Source organism: Python bivittatus, unplaced genomic scaffold (genome assembly GCF_059951505.1).
Source record: "Python bivittatus isolate LINGU-HERP-01145 unplaced genomic scaffold, Pbiv_v1 ctg000020_np1212, whole genome shotgun sequence".
Lineage (NCBI taxonomy): Eukaryota > Metazoa > Chordata > Lepidosauria > Squamata > Pythonidae > Python > Python bivittatus.
In genome coordinates, this window is record NW_028277030.1 from 88,450,861 (window position 1) to 88,465,948 (window position 15,088).

Consider the following 15,088-nt stretch of genomic DNA (forward strand, 5'->3'; position numbering starts at 1 on the left):
TGGGAACAGCAACTCAGTCATTACGTGAAGTGGTGGCTAAGTGAAACTGCACCTGTGCTTCTGAACTTACTTCAGCTTTCTTGTACTTTACAGACCTCTGAAGGTCATCAGTATGAGGATTGGCCACAAAGTTACTTTTTCATCACCATCGTAACTGTGAACGGTTACTGTCCAGGGCAGTCACTAAACAAGGACTATCTGTATATCAAGCTTGACTCATACAGACTTTACCTTTTAAGGTAACTGTAACTAAAAGAACTGATTTTTGAAAAATAATATTTGTTTTGTTGTTATCTTTCTATATTTATCTCCCCTGACATTTATGTTTCCTAGTTATCAGAGATTTTGACCCAGCTCTTTACAATCTTTAACTCTTTCAATCTAAGGTTGTAAGGGCATAATGAAAGAGAAAAATCAAGAATTTGCATGGTAAGCGTGTGATCATTTCTGCTTTCCTCTTCTTGCCAGCAGGAGCAACTAAACAAATCTGACTATATATCTGACTGGTTTAATATTAAACATGTATGAGGATCCCTGGCTTATTTCTCTCTAAAGCAAGAACAAACCTAGTTTATGATGCTGGTTTAAGAAACAAGCCAGTGTCCAATATTTGCCCATTATAGTTAACAACCCATTTATAGAGCTAACCAGGTTTCTTACTTACAGGTCTCATTTTCCATGTTTACAGTGGGATTGGAGAAGCAATATACAAATGAAAAGAGTCATGCCTAAAGAGAGTATACAGGAAGCAAGACAAGGCAGGATATCCAAGTCTCTTACTCTCCAATTTAGACTTAAAATTCATCCCCCTTATATCAACAGGGAAAAAACCTAAACACATTTGACTCTCCCAGTAGAATCTAGTTTTGAAAAAAAAAATATTACATTCGTACAATCTCTCAAAACTGTTTTCATAAGGAGGAATGAAACAAATGGCTTACTGAGACCACATTTACACAGCTGCTTTACCATATGTTACCTTCCTCTTTTCCAAAAACATCAGCAAGTTCAGAGTACTTTTCTGATAAAACAAGATTGGCCTGTGAGGTACGATGATGGGGAAATTTATTGATTTATTAAATTTGTTTGTTAAACAAATGTATATGGCCACCCATCTACCAGAAACAACTCTGGGTGAAGTCACCACCATCTCATTAGAAAACAATTCTGGGCGGTTAGCTGAAGTTAGCGATAATGACAGTTCTTTGATGGAAAAGACACAAATTCCAGTGAATGTCAGAAACATGTATCTGTACCCAATCTATCCCCAAGATAATATGGACGTGCAAGGAAGGAGTTAAATACAATTGCAAGATTCCTAGATGGTCAAAGTGAGGGGAAGCAATGGGATTGGAAAGTAGAGGCACGCAATGGATATTCTGTGGGCTGAACAGACAAGGCAAATTGCTACACAAGATCATCAAAATTAGCCAGTGCTCTGAGTCCAATTGTGCTGAAAGATGTATTTCAGAGCTCACTGGAAAGTGTTAAATAAAGCACTGTCTCCTAGTATCTGAAGTCTGAGCTCCCTTTAGTTGCTGGAGGGCCCTGCTCAAAGGGAGGCTTGTGACATTTCCTAGATTCTCAGTCTTGGAAATGAGATGGGCATTTACTGGCAAAGTGACCCTGGATTCTACAGGTGCAGCATTTTAGAGCTGATTCAGGATGACACAGTTGAAGCACGGCTGGCAAGTGTGAGGTGACCTAAATTGTTACAATAAAAACATAAACCAAGAACACATCTGCATTGTTTCTCTGACAAGTTCTGTCATAAAATTACTAAATTAAATGAACTTTAATTGTTAGTAAGTGGATACAGGATTGCAGTTCTAAAAGGTGGCCCTTTCCCCATTTATTTACATATTTACTGAGCCATATGTATTGCTCCAATAAAGAATGACTTGCACTCTTGAGAATTAGTTCTATCCGTAAGGTGCTATAAGTAAGTTTTAGGCCAAAGCTATCAGAACAATTTACAATTTAAACAAAAAATTATAACATTCACAAATACAGAAATATATATCTCTTGCCACAGAATAAAAACAATAAATATATCAATCTTGCCACAGAATAAAACCCAAGAAAAACAGTCATAAAAGACACCAACCCATTTTGAAACTGAAAGATCCAGAAAGCCTAGGAGAAGTTTTGAAAAGGGCTTTACACGGTTAACAAACAGAATTGACAAATTTATTTTTCCCTGCAGAGGTAATTCAGTAACCAGGTGCTACCATGGAAAGGCTGTTTTGCTAGTAGCTACTTATCTAATCTCAGCAGAGGCACCTGGAGATAATACAGATAACACTGAGAGGTAAATATGGAGAAGATGCTTAGCCAGAGAGATTGACTCATTTAGCACGTTAAAACTTTTTACCACCACTTTGAACTGAACTCTGAAATAGAGTAAGGTTGGTAAATCTCCCTAACCTAATATAAAGCACTGTTGGCCACAAAGATCAAACCTGCTCAAGGTCTTTGTGGCTGGAGAACTTTGATGAAGGCTGGGAGCAATCCTTAAATTACCCAGCCTAGAAACACTTTGGCCAGAGCTGAGGGAGAAGGCTGAGACAAGCACGACCCAAAATGGTTCAAGGCCAATCTGTTATTTCATTATGCTAAATCATATGGCCTCTGTGCTTTGGCAAAGCAAATCAAGCCTAGATGTTATCAGATGTCTTTCAGAGAGAGCATATTAGACCATGCTGGCCCCCAAAGAATTTCTGTAGTCAAAGCAAGATGCTTGTTATTACAGATAAATCTATTGCTGGCTTGGGCCCTGCCTACCTGCTTTGCCTAATAAGAGGAACAGTTTCTCCCATATGTAGTAGCTCAGGAGTTGCATTCTTTAGATCAGTGTTTCTCAACCTTGGCAACTTTAAGATGTGTGGATTTCAACTCCCAAAATTCCCATGGCTGGCTGGGGAATTCTGGGAGTTGAAGTCCACACATCTTAAAGTTGCCCAGGCTGAGAAACAGTGCTTTAGATAAAGGTCTTCTGCCTATGCTGTTCCATAAAGAGGCCTATGGGGAATGTATCTTTTATTTTAAAGAAGGCCCTGACACTTTGGAATCTCTCAGTCAGCAATTCTGCCACTTTTCTGGCAAGCTTATAAAAAGTTCTTAAAAACTTATTTACACCTTAGCAAACTAGAACAGCCTATATGGGAAAAGGGCAATCTAGATAATATATTTATCATACATTGTTTTGACTTTGATTTTCATCTTGTTTTTTACTAAGTTATCTGATGTATTGTTTTAGGATATTTTTAATTGTTTTATGACGTTTTATTCATTGTGATCCACTGGATATTGTAAACCACCACAAACTGGCTGTGCTTGGAGTCAAGCATTATAAAAAATTGTTAAATAAATCAATTTAATCAGGGCAGCTCCATAGCCCAAATCACTTTATCAAACTGAATCTGTGTCACTTTGCATAGGCTTAATTTCTATATTATAAATAAGCTTTCAACATTTAAAATCTCTTCCTATTCCTTATAATCCAATAGTTAGTACTTAAGAAGGTTATCAATGTTTATCAAATAGTGTTATAAAAAGTAACTGAACATTTGTGAGAATATACAGTATATAAGTAGTCCTGAACTTACAACCATTCAAAGTTATGATGGTATAGATAAAAGTGACTTGTGACTGTTTTTGCACATGACCATCACAGCATCCCCATGATCATGTGATCAAAATTCAGGTTTTTGACAACTGGCATGTATTTATGATGGTTGCAGCATCCCGGGGTTATATGATTTTTATTTGCAACCTTCCCAGGGGACTTCCAATAAGCAAAGTCAATGGGGGAAGTGGATTTGCCTAACAATAGCATGATTCGCTTAACGACCACAGTGATTTGCTTAACAACTGTGGCAAAAAAGGCAGTAAAATCAGGCATGACCCACTTAACAACTGTATCGCTTAGCAATGGAAGTTCTGGTCCCAATTGTGATCATAAATTGAGGACTATAGATGCCTTTTCTTTCAGCTCTTACATAGATATGGATCGCAGACAAAAATGTGTACAATGTGTACTTGGAACTGTAAATGACCTTGATTTTAACAACCATCAAGCTGTTTTTGTTAGATACAAAGAGGTAGAATAACGTTCTCCAACTGCTACAGCTTGTGATAAACATATACAATTTGCAGCTGCTCAGCTGTTACCACCTTCACAACAAATCAAATGAATGCAAAAAATGCACACACCCAACAGTTAACGTTATTTTTAAAGACAGCTGTAACCACTAGAGAAATCCCATGAACTTATGTTATAGATCTGGAATACATTTAGTATCAGCAGTAACATTTCAAGATTCGTAACACACATTTTTACATTAAACTAACCAAATTTATGGATACCCCTTATTTCAGTGAATGATCTGCATACTATAGTCTTAGTTTGCTCCCACCTGCTAGTATAACCATCAGTAAACCAGGAATAGATGTTCCTTATCATGGCATCTTCAGGGGAGAGTCACAGAGTCCCTCAATACAAACCTTGCCTGATTTGAATGTGCAGGGATATCAATGCATGCACAAAAGGGGAAGGTCTTGCACTGTACTCACCCCCTTGGCTTTGCTCCACCCTCCCATGGATGCTACTATTCATCATGCTCTTCAAACCAACAACCTTGACTTATTGACCTCAATCTAAAACCCATAAATCAAGAAGAAATCCTGGTATGTGATCCTGGAGTGTAAGAGAAGCAACAGTTAAATCCCCCAGTTCCATGACACTGAAGGGATCAATTTTCCCCTTCACACCCTCAAAACACAAGAAAAACAGAAAAGCCTAGCCCCATCCAGAACTGGCCCCCAAGGCAATTAAAGACCATTTAACAAAAAGAACATGTCTTCCACCCACAAAAAGTTTACTTAACCTGCACTAAGGAAATTATTTCTCATTTTGTTTACAAACCAAGAAGCTGCATATATAAGTACTCTACTAACCAAGATTTAACAGATTCCTGATTTATCATTCTGTACTCAGGGTTTTTTTTAAAGTATCTATACAACTAATGTCTATACTGTTTTTATTCTTAATAGAAGCCTAATGCTTAATATCATGTACTGCTGTAATATGCCTAATACACTTTTGCAAAATATACACGAATGTCCTCATTATTGATGAGGTTCTGTCCCAGGTAAGAAAATAACAAGATTTTGAGTTTATGGGAATTATGGGGTTAGGTTCCAGAGCCTACGGTCATCTTTTTCCTCCCACAAGTACTGCTTCTCTCTCCTTCCCACAGTTATTGAATGTGTAAAATACCTGCATTAGCATCTTCCACCCTTGGCTACAGCAGATTTCACTGAGTCAGCCCAGTCATTAAGCTCCATATGATGCTGTCACAGAAGCTAGCCTTCATCTTCTTTGGAGCAACTTGATGGGATGGTCATGGACAGAGTTGCCTTGCTTGTGCTCATGTTGGCTTCTGTGCTCTATGAACTCTTTCAAGACATTGATGGAGGAGCTTCTTAACTGCATCATTTGAATGCTAGTGCTGCTCCTGATCTCTTAATCCAATTGCCACAAGCCATCTGTAAGCTGCACTAGTGTCTAACAGCACAATTGAGTGGCCCCTCCACTGAAAACTTGATAGATTTCAAATAGATCCTAGTGGAGAAGATGGCAGATGTGGGCCAGACTATGCTACATTAGATGATGCAGACTGATTGACCAATTGTACCCAGCAAATGTATGTCAGTGGCTCCACATCAAACTGAAAAAGTCAAATGGTACATCAAAGGGGTCTGCTTAAGATCCTGTGCTGTTTGCCATATTTATAAATAACTCGGATGAAGAGTTAGAGAATATTATCAGATCTGTAGACAATGCAGAGGTGGTAGAGGAATGGACAGCAAACAATTTAAAAGACAATATCAAAAATCAGGAAAATTCTGACAAGCTGGAACAATATGCAGAAACCAGCAAACTTAATTTTAACAGGAACAAACACAAAGTCTTTCATTTGGGTAAGAAAAATCAAAAGCATGATTTTAAGATTGAATAATCATACTGGGCAGGAGCACATGAGAAAAGAACCTGGGTATCTTGGTGGATCATACCTATATTGGGTATGTTTAACCTGGAGAAAGGAAAACTGGAGGGAGACGTGAGAGTTTTCTACAATGGTTAGAATTCTTCCAGGACAACAAATAGCGAGTCTGAATTACAGAGAAGTAAACTGCAGTTGGATGTCAGCAATGTTCCCTCTAATTTCTGGCATGCCATATGTGGGGAGAAAAGCTGTTTTGTGCAGCTTTTCCCAAACCAACTACAAATGTGTGCATCACAATATAAGTATACAAGTAAATTGCAAATACACACAGTAGCAACATGTTAACACATTTACATATTTCTTAGTTAAAGTATAGAAACTAGAAAGTATAATAATTGTACACACCTAAAAGTTGTGCTACAAGTCATTTTGACTCCTGGCAACCGTCCCCACATTTTTCAGAAGTGGTTTGCCATTGCCTTCTTCCTAAGGCTGAGAAAGAATGGCTGGACCAACCCTCACCCCCACCCACAGCTGGTTTTATGCCTAAACTGGGACTAGAACTTACCATCTCCCAGTTTGTAGCCCAGTGCGCAGTAACCACTACACCAAACTGGCTCATTCCGTACATGCTAACAGATTATAATTTAAACTCACTAGTCACTGATGACTGATAATTGCAATCAGTATTTTGTAAGCATTTAAAACTATTTCTTCCCCCTCCCCTTTGGAATTTGATATGGCAATGAAAAAAAAATTGAAAAAAAGAAAAAAAAAGTATTAAACAGAAAGCATCTTGTTCATTTTTCCCCGTTCTTCCCTTCTTCTCTGGATGTATTCTGAACTTATTTAAGCTTTAATTATTATTTAATTATTAATTTAAAAACTGAAACGTTTATAAAGTTAACAATCACAGACTTTTGCAGCCAGAAACTCAACAGATTAATTAAACTTTTTTTGGAGGCAGGGAGGAAGTTAAACCTTTTTTGGAGAGAGGCGCTCCTTCGTGTGCTTGAGGCTCTGGGCTCCGGAGCAGGCTGTCTACTGCTGCAAGGCTGGGAAAGTCCTGGGCAAAAGGCACCAGCTTGCAGCAGCGAGAGGGAGGCCACTTGGTGCTCCTGCAGCACACACAGAGTGAGAACTCCTGTCACGTGGTGCTCCCACTCAGTTCACCCTGCAGCGCTGCCAAACAACCCTCACTGCTGCAGTTAAGCCAAGGCAGCTTAACAATTGTTCAATATCTAGGAATAAAAAAATCCTTTACTGACTTGTCGAACATACAAGGCCACCCATCTCTATAAAGATTCTAAATGCTCTATTTCAAATCACCTAAATAAAGCACAATATTAGCAAACAATCATACTTCTAAAGTTTGAATTCACATATTTGTGAATATATATAATCTTTTCTTTCCTAAAAACTGTATTCTATTCTTTCTTTCATCTATGGAAAACACTGAGTATTATACAGAGCAATTAATAGTTCAGTTCCTGGCACAGTTTTAATTAGTTATGATGTACTTGTCCAAATATTTAAGGATGATTATGTGCTCATACCTAATAGCATATTGGCAACTATTTAAGATAAGTTAGATAAGGCTACATAATTCTTTTAAATAACGTCCTCTTAAATACCGAAAGCAAACTGAGCATTATTATGCCCAACCCCCCACTGAAAACTGTTCCCAAAATTATAGAGTAATATCAGATATCAATCACATCTCTTAATGTGAGCTCTTTTAAGTAGCTCTTCTGCTACTTCCCTTGAGTTCAGATTACATGTCTATTTCAAACAGTTAAATTTCATTACATTTTTTTCAAATATCAGAGCTGGAGCTTAAGTAAAGGCTTCCATTCTTATTAATATAATAAAATCTAGTTTTTCTAATAGATTGCTCTTAATTTTAATTTTATTTTTAAAATGAAAAAATGTTTTGTCATTAATACAAGTATAACATGTTTAAGAATCCTACATTTTCAGTATTTAGCTGCAAGACATTCTACATCCTACCAATCTAATCTTTACATTTTCTTCATATAATATCTTTAATAACAGCATTTATGTATAAACTTTGGACTTTGAAGAAGCAGGATAGAAAAAGTATTGATGTTTTTGAACTTTGGTGTTGGAGAAGCCTCCTGAGAATAGTGTGGATAGCCAAGAAAACAAACAAAAGTATCATCAAACAAATCAACCCAGAGTTCTCTCTCAAGACACAAAAGATCAGGCTCAAATTATCCTACTTCAGACACATAAGACCCAGCTCCCTGGAGAAAGCTCTAATGCTGGGAAAGGTGGAAAGAAAGAGAAGAGGATGATCAGCAGCAAGGTGGATAGTTAATAGTGATGATGAGTACACCACTAGAAGACCTGAAGGACGAGGTTAGGGACAGATCACCATGGAGAAAATCTATATATGTGGTTGCAAAAACTCAACATTGACTTGATGGTACATAATCAATCAATATATAAACTTCCCACAGTTGTCATCAAATGATGTGTTTCCACAATATCTATAAAGACAAACCTAGTGGTAGACATGTTTACTACAAGCTACTCTTGAAATGTATTGTAAACAACTATTTAAATTATGTTTTCCTCCTTCAGCCAAAACACAAAACACAAATTATCTATCATAAATTATCTAGGGCAGCAATTTGTAAAACCAAGTATTAACTTACAAACTTTACTATAATAAAGCAGCAAGAATAAACGAATCTTGATATACTAGCAAATATAGTAAGAAAACTAGACTTATATGTTTATGTACTGATTTTTGTTATAATACTGGAATAATGCATCTTGGCTACTCCACCATATTGTACATGAGGTTACACCTGAAAAGCATTCAGAAATTGAAATTAGTACAAAACACATTTAGGATGCTAACCAGTGTAAAGTACAGGGCTCATATGAGGTCCACAGTAAAATATCCAAATACAATTTAAGTTGTTGATATTGATCAGCATACATTGTAACTCAAGAACCACCTCTCCTATTATGAACCTGTCCAGCCATTAATCTCTGCAAGAAAGTACCTGTTGAAAATGCCTTCAGTTTAAGAGTTCCAGCATCTGAATTTGAATAGAGGGCTTTACCTTATGTTGTTCTCTGTTCTGGAATGCACTTCCCAGTAACTGATGGGGCCCTATTCTCCACTGAAATAGCTTGCAGCCTGCTATCTAAAGTACCGCCTCTCCCACTATAACATTTTGTGTAAAACTTTTTTTAAGCGTTTTTTGGGTATGTGTCCCTTCAAGTCAGTCTTTTGGCAGCTGCTTGGTGACTGTCTGGACCAGACAACTCCCTGCAGTTTTTTTGGCAAAGTTTTTTGGAAGTGGTTTGCCATTGCCTCCTTCCCAGGGCTGAGAGAGAGTGACTGGCTTTCTGTCTAAGGTGAGACTAAAACTCACAGTTTCACCGTTTCTGGCCTGATACCTTAACCACTATTCCAAACTGGCTCTCAATTTTAAGTTTTAATTCTCTCCCTGAATATTAAAACTTAAAACTGAGAGCCAGTTTAGAGAGAGAGAGCGCTGTTTTGAGTATTTGCAATAGCAGAAAAGTGGCATATATATCAAATAAAAACTATCAGCAGAATTTTCAAGGAAGCACATTTATTTCTTTAATGAAAAATGTTAAGCTATCTAACTTAAGCTATCAGTACTAGGGTGATAAAAATCAGCTTCCAGGTAAGAAGCTAAAATGAAATATGATTCAGAGTTTTTATAGCTCTCTAACTTTCATTTCACATATCAACTTCTAAATTCTATAGAAGGAAAATATTTTCAAAAACTGCCATCTGTATGCCACCTCTATCTTTATTCCTGAACTTCCTAATTATGACCACTACTAGTATCTCAGTAAATCCACTCTGATAAGCTTTACAAGGAATTAACCTTCCTTCCATCTGTAAAGCTGTAGAAAAGGATAGGGATTATCCACATGGTTACATGCAGATCTGCACCACTTTCCCAGGTCCATAGCTGGGAGGAAAGCCAAGGATTTTTCAGCAATTGCATGAACAAGGCATTTATACAGCTTTGGATTGCCCAACACACTAGCACTCCAGTGCACAACAGCCATTTTGCTCTTCATCCAGAAAAACAGGCAATACAATGTCCTGGATGCCAGTCTAACATGGCTTATGTCATTTTCAAGCAGCCATGTCTTATTGGCACACCCCACGCTCTTGCCTAAAAACAGGAGGTGGAGTGGCTTGATATTTTGGAGTCTGGTGATTATAATATTTTTGCTTAGTCTGCAATACCACCAAAGGGACACTATTACAGTCCTTAAATCCCATGTTCTTTTCTCTATAAATTACAATGACAACCCAGTAGACAATTCAATTCACTGATGGCTCTTGTGGTGAGGCAACAACATTGTAGTCAGCCCAGGCAATCCTCTTGAAACAGAAGGTTCTTTCAAGGTTCTACTAACCAGACAGAAAATTGGTGCACCTTGGTCTGCATTTGCTACAAATACTTGCAGATCAGCGTTGGCAATGTTCTGTTGGCTGTTTCTAGATATGAACATGTATCTCTAGTTTCTCTGTTTGCTCCCACCTTCATCTTCCAGATTCCTGCTCTATATTACTCTGTTTCAGCTACCTTTAGGTAGAATAGAATGACCCTGCTATATAATGATTCATATGACTTCTACTTCTTACATTCTATCATTTTCTTGCTATTTCCATAGAAATGATTCATAATCTGCAGTTTTCATGTCATATACTGTTTATATCCCATTGAATGTTAACACCATAAATAATCAGTATCTGAGGATTCTACATTGTTCAGTGCCTTCCTGCTCCATTTTGTTTCCTATGCCACAAATGTATCTTTTAATTTTTCATCTTATGTGTGTTTTTCCATGTCAGTATTTAAAGAGCGAAAGAGGCACTGAAGTATCAAAGGAGCACAACTGGGGGCTACCTGTACTAAAGGCAACGGCACTATGATGCAGCTGGTGTCCTACGTATGCCTGTATCTCCACAGCAACAATTTGTTTTCAAAACGGTCTCTAACTCTGTTCCTGTAAGAACTAACTAGGGATTCTTATAAATAATTGTACACACACGGGCACACACAAACACCTGCTCAAAGTTTATCAACCTGTTAGTTGAATTGTTCAATTAAATTTACCACATTACTAAAACACCACAGACCTAATGAAAAGTCAATGTTCTTAATACAGGATTTATTTTTCATTTAAAAAAAAAATAGCATACTTTGTAAAGTAGTAAAAGTCTTAGTCCAAAGGAATTTACTATGTAAAAATTAAAACCAGAGGCCACATTTCAAATACTTGAATGCTAAACATATATCCTGTGAAACTAAAAGTAAAGTTCAGCAAGAAACATCTAAATATTGTAATATGAATTAAAAGAACACAAGTGATCTATGAATTTGCAACTTGATTGAATTTGCAAATCAGTATGTAACTTATATTTAAACATTTAAGAACTACAACTCATTAATAAATGTCAGTTATTCTGAATATCTTCTTTAAAGACCACATTATTAGATTTATTAACCAGTTATCACAAATTCAAATCGTTTATTTAAAGGTGCATAGGTAAGAACCAAATAACAGATGTAGTAAATTTCTTCAGTCACATTTACTTCCAGCAAAGTATGTCTAGGACTGCAGCCTCAAGAATGCAAGAATAGTCTAACAGTATTGTCTGCCGTGTGGATAAATTGCACCATAAATCCACCTTCAAACTAGAGACATATATTGCATAACTACCTTTTAAATGGAGATCAAATAATCATTCAGAGGAAGTAGAAGCCACTAAAATAGTTTCATTATGAAATACCAACATTTCTATAATTCAAAGGGGGTAACTGATTAAATATGAAGGGAAAAAAACCAAATAAAAAGGCCAGGGGCCATTTACAATTGGTACATTTTACAAAGCACATACATTGTTTCAAACTTTGTTCAACCATGAGAAAGAAGAAAACAAGAAGAGCTTATTTTAGAAGAAACAGCTTAAGGCACAGTCTATGTAAATAAATAAATAAATATTTCCTCAAGTCAGGATGCAGCTCTCTTGGCTTGAAAGACATACAACCCAATCTTGTGCATATTTACTCAAAAATCCTTCTGAGCGGAAAAAACAAACAAAAAAAACCCCTACAATAAATTGGAAAGACTACTGATATCAAGATATTAGCAACAATGTTGACAGAAATGTCTCTTGTTAGCCAAAGGACTAGATCATCTTGCTTATCTCATTCCTACCCTTCCTTTTCAAAGCTATATAAATCAAATACTTAAAGCATTAACACAATCAATTAATTAAAGCTTTGCTGAGAACTTAGTTTATATAAACACTGGGTTATTTTGAAGTTTATCTGAGCTTGTTTTAATACTGTAATGCCACACAATCAATGATTTCATCAAACTGTATAAGCTTTCTGCTGAGGAACAAGAACTTAGGTCTTCTTTGTGCAATAATAATTTAGAAAACATTATAGATAGTACACACAGTTCTTGCAGCATTGTTGAGATATATTCGGTTTACAGGCCTATCCAAATCTCAACACAGGACCTCTACATTTTAATCCTATTCATTAAAGTAGAATCTTGGAAGCATTTATGTTCAGAGAGTAATGTTTCTCTTCTGCAGAGATTAAGCAAAGAAGTACAACCACAAACATCGTACTTCCTGCGCAAGTATAAATGGAGGTGTTTATCCCAGTTTCATACAATTACCTATCACAATAAGACACAATACCTTATCCTAATTTTATTTCCCCTCATACCACAAAATCCCTAAAGAGCTGCTCAATGCACTCTTTTAATACTAAGAAGCAATCATTTCACCATCTTAAACAAAAATTCAACAGCTTATAGTAAAGCCAACAAGATTGTTAATTTGCCTGCACTAAGGAAATTATATTAATTGAAAAATAAAGTGAACCAACCTGAATGCAAATGTGGATTTTTCTTCCCAACAATTTTGTTTACCACAAAGTTAGGGAAATTTCAAACAAAAGTGCAAACATAATAAACGTAATGTCTTGAGATAAATGATCAAGTAGGGAACAGTTTAAATTTGGTTTAGATCCATTTACCATAAAACAATACCATATTCTAATAGTGGAACAGAAAAAATCAGAAGATGGTTCAAGGGTGCTGTACTTTCTAAATGATACAAGAAAGCCATCTAGTGTTAACATTTAAAATGAAAAGTGGCCAAAAAAAAAAAAAAAAGACTGGATAGAAGTACTTAAGTGAGTCTCTGCCACAGCATAAATGTTTCAGGCAATATTCTGGAAACAAGTACCTGAAATCAGAAACAATTCTATGAATGTGTTTTAATAACACAACACTTTACAAATTTACTTTATATACTGAACAGGGACTTCTGGTAATGGTTGGCTCCAGAGAAGGGTCAAAGCAGTGCTGTGAGCTTCATGAACTAAATACCCAACAGCGGAGTAAAGCCCTTCAAATCAAAGTTGAACAAAAATTCATAAACGGGGTAACCTTCTTGCAGCAAATAACAAGGGCACCATCTACTTTAAAGAAATCCAGAACATTAACAAAAGGTATGCATGTGTATGTATGTATGTATGTACACTCAGAGAGTGTGGAGGAGGGAATACAAGGACTGGCAGCAATAGAAGAAAGAAATATTTGTTTGTGATTTTTCATGCATAAAACATTACCACGACTGAATTTGGAGCAGAAAGCATTTTTTCCCCCTAATCTAGGAAGAAGCTAGATTCTATCCAAGAAGCTATTTCTCCCCATCAAATAGATAGAGACACAAGTCCGTATATCCACACAGGACAGCATTCTTTTAAAAGTTAGGTGGTCCAGCTGATACCACTGCTGTGCTAGTGCAAGCAAAATATGGATGAAATAAATAATATACGTGTGTGGGTGGGTGGGTGTAGTGACAGTACAAGAGCCATAACATTGCATGCAAGAGGGGCCAAGACGGTGCTGGCAAGCGGCTAGTTCCTGCCCCTTGCATCCCTCCTGCTCTTTTGCTCTTTTTCTACGGAAGGGGCTTGTCTGGATACCCCGCAGGCAGGCGAAACAACCCCCCCCCCGTCCTCACTTCTCCCCGCTCCAGAGTCACACCTCCCCTCCGCCTGCCCATCCCGAGTCTCTCGGAGGAGCCAGCGGGGAGGAAAGGGGAGAAATTCACGGTCGAGCTCCCGTTACCCAAAAGGGATGGGAAGGTGTCAGGGTCAATCGCGCCAAGCTAACAGAATTTCTTATGCTTCCCTTCGACCCAGAGGATCCCCCCTCAATGTTTGAAAGAAAGGAGAGGCGCCCTTTCTTTCCTCCCCCAGTCCCCAAACACGCTCCCTTTCACACGAGCCCCGCGAAGCCATATACCCGCGTCCCTAAACTACAAAAGCCCCCCCCCCCCCCCGCCCGCAATTCTTCTCGCTTCCCCATCACTCCAAAAAGACACCCTCGGCGACAAGGACGGGAAACTCCGGAGCTGCCTTCGAAGGGAGGCAAGGTCCGTCCCGGCGTCCCGCTTTCCTTCCAGCCTCCCGGAAAACAAACGCAGGGCGGGCGGCGATGGCTACCCGGCTCCTTACCTTCCTTTCATAATCCGGTCGCCCAGCCGGGCTGCTTCCCGGCCAGGAGCTCCATTGGCCCTTCGCCCGAGACCTCCGGTCCCTCTAGAGCCACACGCGCGTCTGAACGAGTGCTGGGCAGCGCGCTCGGGAGGGCGGGGGACTCTCCCGAAGATGAAGGGAGGGAGGAGGCGGGCGGGCGGGCGAGCGGCTAGTCCCCCGCCGCGCGCCACCTGACTGCTTTCCCAGCGCAGTTGCCAGCCAGCCAGCCAGCCCAGGCGAGCTGCGGCTCGGTCCGCCTCAGCCGCCGGATGGGAGGGGGAGAAAGAAGAGGCAGATTCGCTCCTCTTCCCAGCCACGCCTTCCCAGCGCCTCATTGGCTCCCGTCATCCGAGGTGTCCTCTGGCGGGCCGCAGGACACGCGATTGGGCCGCGCCTTTCGCGGAGGAACGCCCCGTTTCCCCTAGGCAAGGCCCCACCCCACCTTTTGCCGCTCCTTTTCCTTTTCCTTTTTCTTTT

At 38.6% G+C, this 15,088-nt stretch overlaps 1 protein-coding gene across 2 annotated transcripts in view; it reads right to left on the minus strand.

The window, feature by feature from the left end:
- SIPA1L2 (signal induced proliferation associated 1 like 2) overlaps nucleotides 1-14,868 on the minus strand; it is a 95,523-nt gene extending 80,655 nt beyond the window's left edge. For both annotated transcript variants that reach the window (XM_015889666.3, XM_007437304.4), the window contains exon 1: nucleotides 14,591-14,868. The gene's annotated coding sequence lies outside the window, so the exon portion shown is untranslated. The remainder of the gene's footprint in view (nucleotides 1-14,590) is intronic.
- Between the last annotated feature and the right edge of the window lie 220 nt (nucleotides 14,869-15,088).